At 34.8% G+C, this 10,454-nt stretch overlaps 1 long non-coding RNA gene across 1 annotated transcript; it reads right to left on the reverse strand.

The window, feature by feature from the left end:
• Nucleotides 1-793: 793 nt before the first annotated feature.
• Nucleotides 794-4,723, reverse strand: LOC121035761 (uncharacterized). The gene is made up of 2 exons (XR_005793054.1): nucleotides 4,686-4,723; nucleotides 794-3,033 (listed from the first exon to the last, which is right to left on the reverse strand). It is a non-coding gene; the product is annotated as an uncharacterized LOC121035761 (long non-coding RNA).
• Between the last annotated feature and the right edge of the window lie 5,731 nt (nucleotides 4,724-10,454).

Raw genomic sequence — 10,454 nt, forward strand, 5'->3', positions numbered from 1 at the left:
CAGTTCTAGAGTGAACTGCATCTAGTTCTGCATCTAGAACCAGCAGTTCAGAGTGAACAGAACCAGGTAAGCAACAATATTAATATAACACTCTTAATTCTGCCCGAGTATGCCACAAGTTATGGATAACTTTTCTCTCCAGGGAGAAGAAAGGAAGATAATTGTTTTATTAGAAATAGTAGCATAGCAATTGAAACAGGCAGGTAAATTCCTGAAACTAGAGGTAGAGGGGAAAGAAAGCATTTAGCCCTCCCACTTGCCAAGCTTCTATCCTGCTCCTTTGACCCCTCTCAGGCTGACTCTCAGGCAACAGGTATTACCACTGCCTTTTGGGATATGGGTTAATAAATCTTCCCACTACTCTATCCATAACGAAAAGAAGTCCTCAGTTTTGTTAATGTTGGGGTAATTATTTTCTGTTTGCCAAGCTGGATCTCTGAATTCATTTTTTTTTCTTGAATACATTTTCATCCCAAAGGAAACATTGTTTTTCAAGGTGATTCAATTCTCCTAGACCATACAGATTTTGTGGTATTATTGGATTAAATAGGCCTTATGGGTTTACCTTGGGAACCTGGACACCATTTATAACATTTTCTGTGGGGGGAATACATTTCAAGCTGTAAACTACCAGATCTACAAAAAGCTCATTAGTAAACCAGAAATGCTCTTCTCTTTGCCTTACCTTTGCCTGTGAGAAAAGCAACCACAATGGTACGAACTGCATTTTTTAACTAACTTCTTTCATCAGCTGGAATGCTTTTGTCTGTAAGTAACAGAAGACCCTGCTAAATGTGGCTTAAACAATAAGGACATTTATTATGACATTCAGGAGGAAATCCAGCGAGAAACAGATCTAAGCATTGGCTCAGCAGCCTAACAATGCCTTAAAGTACCTAAACTCGTTCTAACCTCTGGCAAGTAACCTTGCCTTGCTCTGCCTGTCACAATCTTCCTCATCCCCAACCCCTTAGGCAGCAGTAACTCTATGCATTAAATCCTCATAACAACATCCAAAGGCTGGAAAGGAAAGGGAACTGAGGAGTTTTCTCCTTAACGCGTATTTCTTTATCAGGAAAAATACTTTTTCCAGAAGCCTTAAAACAGATTTTTTTTCATGTCCTCTTGGCCAAAACTCAGTTACATACAAATTCCAAATGAATCTCTGGTTGAAAGGGGAATGATACTATGGCGATATCCTTCATATTTCATACCTGAGCTAGAAGTGAACTCATCTTTCCTGAGCACATTTTTCCCAAACTTGAACAAAATTGGGGTTTGATCAGGGAAGAAGAGAGGACTGGTTGTTGGTAGGTAACCAATAGCATATGTCACATTGTAATTTTACTCCCATTTATTTCCTCTTTAAGTAAGAGGTTTACTCTAGACCCGGTAACATATGGCACTGGGCTGTGAAGATGAGACTTTAATGGGATACAAAGCACATTAACAAAATGTGTGCTAAATTGCAATGCTATGGTTGTGTTGCAAATTCGATGTTGTGAAATTATATTCCTGATTAGACAGTATAAATAGTACAATGCCAGTTTGGATGTTACAGTGATTCATTGAGTTTAAAGACATAACATGTGGAAAACTCCCTAGTGCTAACAATGCTTACTTTTCACTGACCTATGTCCAATAAGCCAAAAGATAAAACATGTGAAATCCACATATAAACAAGAATGTTAGTTATATGCCACTTACTGTACAGATGGTCCCCAACTTACAATGGTTTGACTTATGATTTTTCAGCTTTATGATAGTGTGAAAGTGATACACATTTAGTAGAAACTTTATTTTGAATTTTGAATTTTGATCTTTTCCCAGGCTAGTAACATGCAGTCCAATCCTTTCTAGTGATGCTCGGCAATGGCAGTGAGTCAGAGCTCTGTCAGCCATGGGATCATGAAGGTAAACAACTGATACATTTACAACCATGCTGCACCCACACAACTATTCTGTTTTTCACTTTTAACACAACATCCAATAAATTACATGAAATACTCAACATTTAATTATAAAATAGGCGTTGCATTAGATGATTTTGCCCAACTGCAGGCTAATGTAAGTGTTCTGAGCACATTCAAAAGACTAGGCTAAGCTATGCTGTTCAGTAGGTTAGGTATATTAAATGCATTTTCAACTAATGATATTTTCAACTTACAACATTTATCAGGGTTTTATCAGGACATAACCCTATCATAAGTCAAGGAAGATGTGTACATTGAAATTATGGCAGCTTTTCTATGATTAATAACACAGGAAATGTCACTGATAGTCTAGGGACTATTAGCAATAGTTTTCTCAAAGCAATATCCCGTGAATTAGAGTCAGATATAACCAACAATACAGTCACCAAAGACACCCTTCTCCAGTAATACTCTTAGACAACCTATTTAATAAAGACCATTGCTCCTTTTGTAAAGATCATACTCCTTATCACAAGGTTGTGTAAAAATAACTCACAACTTAGAAACATATCTTAGGTCATCTTCTTTGTCTCAACAAGAGTGTGCAGCTCCCACCATAGGACCCAAAGAGAGGAGAGGTGAGTTCTAAACCCACTCAACTCCAGTGAAGTAATCTGATACAGGCTGGGTTACAGCCAGATTCAATTACTTATGCCTAAAACAAAGCTACAACATTTAAATACACAGAATCACAATGTCAACGTCTACTAGAATTTTCCTACGAATACAATGTGGTCCCTAGAAGAGAGGATAGTCCTTCTATAATCATATCCTGGTTGGGAACCTTGTGAAAAGATATGAGTCTAAGAGAGAGTATACCCTCTGTATTACCTCTCTCCTTTAACTTTGAAATATCACATAGTAATGAAAACTATGTGTCATTATGACTTTCTTTGACTTACTTCTCTTCCTATGTGGGGTCAGAGCAAGTGAAAGCGGGGGTTCCCATCATTCTTTATTGAATACCAATAGTTCTTTCTTCCTTAACTTTAGTTGGAGAGTGAAGATAAAAGGATTATCAAAATGGGAGTCTTCTCACTTCATCAGATTTAATGTGTGTCTGAAAGGGAGGAAAGCAATGCTTAAAGAGCATATAATGTATCTTTTCTTTTTGCACAAAACCAAAGGAAAAATAAAATATAATAAAAAAGAAATACACAGACCACATTTACATGGGAAATATTTTTCAACTACAGTGAAAACTGTTTTACAAATTTTAGTCATTAGCCATAAAGTTAGAGCAATCTTAAAATTAGAAATAAATAAACAATGTCGGGGTAACCTAAAGCTATTCGTGTCAATTCAACTTGAATTCCTAACAGTTGTGCAGTTTGCAATTAACAATCTAACACTGCATTGTCCTATCAAATTTGAATTATGATCTTAATCAATTTATCAATAATAATTTAATGGTTGTTCAGCATTAGGCTTAGCTCTTTTAAGGACTACAAAGGGACTATAAACACAAGGCCTGCTTCAAGGAGTTTACATCATAGTCAAGAAGATGATTATTACACTTGAAACAATACAGCACAATGCAGCAACTATATAAATTAAATGCTAGATTTACATGCAATCTGAAATGTACACATGTTAATACACTTCTGACATTTTATTTCTCATCTATTTTCTTCTTTTGACTTTTTGTACATGCAGTTTCTCTCCATTAGCTTGGCTATTGGTCTTTATAATGTGGGTGAAGCACCAGGCTAAATGTACTGTAGATTTTATCTAAAGCTGGTGTCTGTGACAGTTTCTGTCTGCCTTTACAAAGCCCAAAATAAAACTAAGCTAAAGTATTCTTGAACTTTTTATAATGTGAATAACTTTCTGCTTAAGAATTATTTGGAATAATTTCTCAGGAAAGAACAGATGTTGGTAAAGCTAAAGAACTAATTGGGTTTTGCACAGTTCTGTCAATACATGGGAAAGCCTCTGTCTATCTAGATACCTGCCAGAAAATAACAAAAGGTTTTCACTGACATGCAAAGCAAGAGTTCATTTAATTTTTCAGAATTCTATTTTTCAACTCTATGTTCATTAGTTAAGTTGATATTCTTTGTCCCTAATTATGTTGTTTTAGGTGCTGAAAGATTTATTTAAAAAATATGTATAACTAATTACAAAACTACATAGATATTTGTACTTAATTGGAAGATGGATAGAGGTAGCTTATTATGATTTTGCAAGGAAACAAAAAAAACAAAGCCCAAGTAACTATGATGTTTCAAATCCAAGAAAACTATGTATGCTTAAAAAAGTGAAATGTCTAGCTATAATTATTTCTTTTTACATCCAGGAATTAACCAACTAACTAAATATAACCTATATTAAATCAGTTCTACATCATAACCTCAACTTTAAAGTGGAAATCTTAGTAGACAAAAATCTTTCGCTAAGGAACTATTCAAAATATTTTCAAAAAGGTTTTCTTCCTGCAACTGAGAAATTTGAATTAGAGATGCATAATAATAAAACATCTACTTAATGAGTTTTTTACATATTGATAGATAAATATGTAGAAAACGGTTTTAGTCTTGTTGAAACAAAATGGTCCTGATGTCCTTTATGTCTTACTGACTTATTGTGAAATATATTTTAATTATTCAACAATTACTATCTTACCTATAAAAGGAAATTGTCTCTTTAAAGAAGTAGGATAAAAAAAATAGGCCAACTTGTTTATGAAGCAAAGTATTTTCATCCACTTACTCATAGTTCTTGGCTTTTGACAGGATGTCTTTGACATCTGAAATGGAAATATTCACTCTATAATTACACAACTTTATATTCATATATATATATATGTATATATATATATACATATATATATATACACACACATACTCATGCTAAAAAAATTAGATGAGCTTATTTGAATTGCATAGGCCATCCATTAGAATTGAGGAATTTATTCAGTTGGGTCTATAATTCCTAAGTATATCCTTATATGACATTGCAACTTTTTCTTGCCAAGTATTTGTACATAGTTTTTTTTTTTTAAGTTTATTCATTTATTTTGAGAGACAGAGTGAAGCCAGAGTGAGCCAGAGAGAAGCAGAGGGAGAGGGAGAGGGAGAGAGAGAATCCCAAGCAGGCTCCATGCTGTCAGTGCAGAGCCCAAAACAGGGATCAATCTCATGAACTGTGAGATCATGACTTGAGCTGAAATCAAGTGTTGGGCACTTAACCAACTGAGCCACCCATGGGCCCCTATCTATACATAGTTTAAAAGTTACAAAACTTTAATATATAGTTACATCTTTTGGCCACTTATTCCAAATAAGTCCCCATCAGAACAAAGGCAATTTATGCCTTGCATCATGATCCCTCGTAACTAAATTACAAAGGCATTAAAATGCACAGGTGATGAATGGTATAAATATATAAGGAATTTTTTTTTATTTTTACATTTATTTATTTTTGAGAGGCAGAGAGAGATAGAGCACAAGTGGGGGAGGAGCAGAGAGAGAGGGAGACACAGATTCCGAAGCAGGCTCCAGGCTCTGAGCTGTTAGCACGGAGCCTGATGTGGGGCTTGAACTCACAAACCATGAGATCATGACCTGAGCCAGAGTCAGACGCACAACTGACTGAGCCACCCAGGGGGCCCTGCAAGCAATTTTTCATGCTGTGCTTTAATTTAAGAAGGGGACATGTATAAATGTTAGTTTGAAAAGTACTGTGTATCCTAATCTCTTTTTCAGATTCAACTTTCTTGTGGGTCCAATGAGAATAAAATGGTTTCTAGAGAAGATTATATTTTTAGTTAATCTTATTACCTTTATTGAGATATATTTATTTTGAGACATTTAATCAACACTTATTACAACAAATCTCCTGTTCCTAACACCCCATTTATATTTTACCATTATTTAGGAAACATAGCTATCAAAATATTACAAAATAATGCATGTATTAGTCAAAGATGGCTACCATTATGCTAGATAACAAGCATCCCAAAAATCTGTGACTTGTAAAAACAAACATTAGAGCACCTGGGTGGCTCACTTGGTTAAGCGTCCAACTGGGGGTGAGGTCATGATCTCATGGTTCGTGGGTTTGAGCCCCGTGTTGGGGTCTGTGCTGACAGCTCAGAGCCTGGAGTCTGCTTCAGATTCTGTGTCTTCCTCTCTCTCCATATATAATCTAGGATACCGAGTTCCCATTGCTTTTTGTATTTCTCTGGTAGTACACACCATAGTCTAACTTCTGCATTATTTGACTTGTCATTTACTGAATGCCACCTGTCAGTCCTTCAGAAGCTCTATTTTGCATATTTCCTGCATCTTAGCAAACTACAAGCTCCCTCAAATCAAAGCTGTCTTACTCATCTTTGGCTTCTCTGTGGGGCCTAGCACATCTCTTTCACACAGTAGGTTCTCAATAATATTCACATTTAAAAAAATGGTTTTGTAAGAAAAGGTCTCAGTAATTTTTATTCATTTTGTCCAGGAGTTTCACAAAATGATATAAAATTTTACTCTAGGCTTCAGCAAAAGCACCTGGATCACAGACACTCAATAAACTGTAACGGGGTCATTAGAGGTAATTGGATCTATTTGAGCCAGGAAAAGACTGTGCCATTTGCCTTGAGGTATTTAAAATCAAAGATAGAACCTCATTTGTCTGGGATAATTTGAGTGTTGGTCTGCATAACAGTTGTGACCCCTTCAGACTATTATGGTTCTAAATTAGGGATTTTGAACATTCAACTAGTAAATGGTAAACTGACAAAAGTTAGGATATACACTCACTAACTTGTAACACATTATTTATATGATTACAGGTGTCTCCAAAGTTATTAAATATTTTTACTTATATAGAATAAAGTAGCTAAAATATTATATTTATAAAGTTTTTTTTAATCTTCATTGATCTTTTTCCTATCTTCCTTAACTACTGCTTTTATATGCCACTAATTGCCCAAAAACATAATGTAGCCCATTATTTCTTTATAGGCTAAAGAAATTTAAATTTTAAAGCTAGAAGAGACTAGAAACTATTGAATCTTATCTGTTAATTTCACACACTAGCAACTGAGGTGCATAAAAATCATTATTAAAGTCTTAACCTATCAGAAGTTAAATTGTGACTGGTCTCCTGACTCCTGATATAATATTTTTATTTTACCATCGTTTGCCTTTTTAAACTCTTCTGTTTTTCAAGATCTCTATGATGAGACTCCTTTATAAGTACTTGGATTTATTTCCAACTTTACCCTCAACACAAGTCTTTACTCAGGGTAATTGCCTTCCATTATACAAACTTCTGTTGGGAAAAGTCTTCCCTTAAATTCCCTGCTGTCCAACTCAAAGACTGTCCTTCCTTATGAAACAAACTCTGCTGTTCCAAATCGCAGTGACTCTGGAGACTTCAAAAGCAATATTTTTGTCATCTACAGGTTTAAAACTCTAACTTAGGTGCCTTACATAAAGACAACTTTCAAGCAGTTTATAACACAGCTGGGGAGAGTAAACATGTTCATGCAAACAGGTCAAAAGATTATAAGTGTTCTAAAATGGTCACGGTGAGCTGTAGGAGCACAAATAAGAGAGGGGTATTTAGGTAATATCTGGTGTAAGCATTTAAAGATGGTAAAAAGTATAGAAAGAGGGAAGGACAATATGAGATGATAGGTAACCATTGCTCAAAGGCAAGAGTTATAAAGTGCAAAAGGAAAGGAGCAAATATCAAATTTGGCAGGGCCTTAGGGTTTGTTAAGCAGGGTAGTGAAGAAAGTGTAAAACAGGAGTAAGTCAGAGTGAAGCTTTATCTAGATAATATTAATTTCCAAGAAAAGGTACTTGAACTTAATTCAAGAACATGAAAAAATATGAAATATTGAGAGTATTTGAGCAATGCAATATCTTGGTCCGAATTTTGCTCAGGAAAATTAAACCACCTAGAATCTATAGGATGAACTGAAGAAGGACGTAACTCGTGCCAAATAGACCAGTTGGGAATAGAATGCTATAGTTCAGGAAAGGGTTAACAAGGGTCTGGACTAGAGCAACAACTAGAAGAGAAAATAGGGGCTCAAACGTGTAACAACACTGGGATATAATCAATATGATTGGGTCATTGATTGGATATAGAGAAGAGAGAGAGAAGTAGTTAAAAGACACGTGCATAGACAGAGAAAGAAAGAAAAGAAAAAAGCAAAAAACACAGAAGAACATCCAAGTATCACAGAGGAACATAATTACATTTTTAAAAAGTATTGAGTTCTGGAGCACCTGGGTGGCTCAGTCAGTTAAGAGGCCAACTCTTGGTTTCAGCTCAGGTCATGATCTCACAGTTTGTGGTTTTGAGCCCCACATCAGGCTCTGGACTGACAGTGCTTGGGATTCTCTTTGCCTTCCCCTCTCTCTGCCCCTCCCCTGCTTGCACTCTGTCTCTCTCAAAATAAATAAGTAAACAACAACAACAAAAGTATTGATTTCTAAATTAAATCCACAACATGCATATTATATGTCCCACAAATTAATATGTATATTTTAAATACAGCAGCAATTTAATGCTTAATTACATACTGACATTTTGTTTATTAATTGTTTCAGCCATTTCCATCTTCAACAATAGGAGATACTTTCTGAGGCAGGGAAAAAAGAGGAGTGGATGGAATGAACTGACATGTAGAAAATCACTACTACATTTCACGCTCAGCATAATATATATGCTGCTATTGCCATTTTACAGAAAAGGGAACTAAAGCACAAAACTATCAGCTAGATTGTCTGTATTTCCAGAGAAGATAAAATGTGTCCCCATTTTTATTGACTCCCAGGACTTAGTGACTGTCAAAATTATCAGTGAGTTGAGGTTCTGGGAAACAGATTTTGGCTGAATATAAGAAAAAAACAAACAAACAAACTTTTCAACAATTATACCTGTGAAGTGCAAGAAGAGAACTGAGATCTATGGGGAAATTCTAATGAGTTTATGTATGTATGCAATCTATAATCAAGGGAAATCACAAAAGTTTTTGTCTCAAATTGTTTCAATATAATAATTGATATGTGAGTAAAGTACACAGAAGCAAATATTAGCATTTATGGACATATAATATATATTTGTATCTTTTTCTTATTAAAGGTTTTTGTTTGATTTTCCCAGACCTCTTCATTAAGAAAACGATGCATATTTTTTAAAATTTTAATGTTTATTTAACTTTATTATAATCTATGGAATGTATGTGAACTGTGTGTGACTTCCACAGTGTCTCTTTACTATCAGTCAGTAATAGCTTGACATGTAGAAACAGAAATGGTACCCTGTATAAAATGAAGGAAAGCTTCTTTGTCAATAGTCAGGTATATTTCAACAGCTAAATCCCTTCCAAAAACCCACAGGAAGGTATGATGAGATAGCAAGGGCTGAAGAATAAAAAAATTAGAGATCCACAGAGAAAAAGGCACAAATTCTTATTTAGGGCAAGAGAAAGTCTAAAACCCCCTAAGATTCTACCAGATTCCTTTTGGGGGGGGGGGGAGTCTATGTCTAAAATAAGACTTAATCCCCTGGCTCTTGGAGTTTATCACAATGGCAGGAGCTGGGCAGATTCATAATAGTTAACTCTAGATCATACATAAGATTTCTTCAGCTATTTAGGGGTCTGCATCAGGGAGAATTAATATGCCTACATGTGTGATTTAATGCTATCCAAAAGTATATTTTTATTTTTCAAAAAGAGAAACTGAGACTGAGGGAAGCTAAGAAATATTCTGAACATTATAGAATGGGTCATTCAGACTCCAAAGTTCATAATCTTTACACTATACCAAGTAGTTGTAATATTACCTAAGCAGGTAAAAGTTTTTCTTAAAAAAATGTTTCCAAATTAGGATTCATATTTCAATTCCCAATTTGTTTTACTATTTGAATGACTGTATAGGTCATAAAACAAACCTCTGGATCTTATACTATCACTTGAACTTAACATTTAATTCCTTTTGATATTTCTGCTTAAAAGTAGACTTTTCCCTCATTGATTTTTTTCTCATAAAATCTCAAAAATAGTTTAATATTTATAAATTCTAACTCTTCTTGACCAAACCTTCAGATAAAAAGAAGAAAAAATAAGTCAGCAGAACTATTTACAAATTAAAAACAATGCAAAAAACACAGAACACCCAGAAATGACAAATATAGAAGAGGTCCCAGATATCAAACAAGAAAATTGCAGAATAAAGAGAACAAAATAGCAAGTAACTATTTAAAATACTGCTAACCAGAGGCCCCTGGGTGGCTCAGTCAGTTGAGGGTCTGACTCTTGATTTCAGCTCAGGTCATGGTCCCAGGATCATGGGATTGAGCCCTGTGTCAGTCCCTGTGCTGAGCATGGAGACTGCTTGAGATTCTCTCTCTCTCTCTGCCCCCTCCTCCACTTGCTCTTTCTCTCTAAGATAACATAAAATAAAAAAATTAATAAAATAAAATAAAATAAAATAAAATAAAATAAAATAAAATAAAATAAAA

The sequence above is a fragment of the Herpailurus yagouaroundi genome, unplaced genomic scaffold (assembly GCF_014898765.1).
Source record: "Herpailurus yagouaroundi ecotype Mexico unplaced genomic scaffold, PumYag 162, whole genome shotgun sequence".
NCBI classification, from domain to species: Eukaryota; Metazoa; Chordata; class Mammalia; order Carnivora; family Felidae; genus Herpailurus; species Herpailurus yagouaroundi.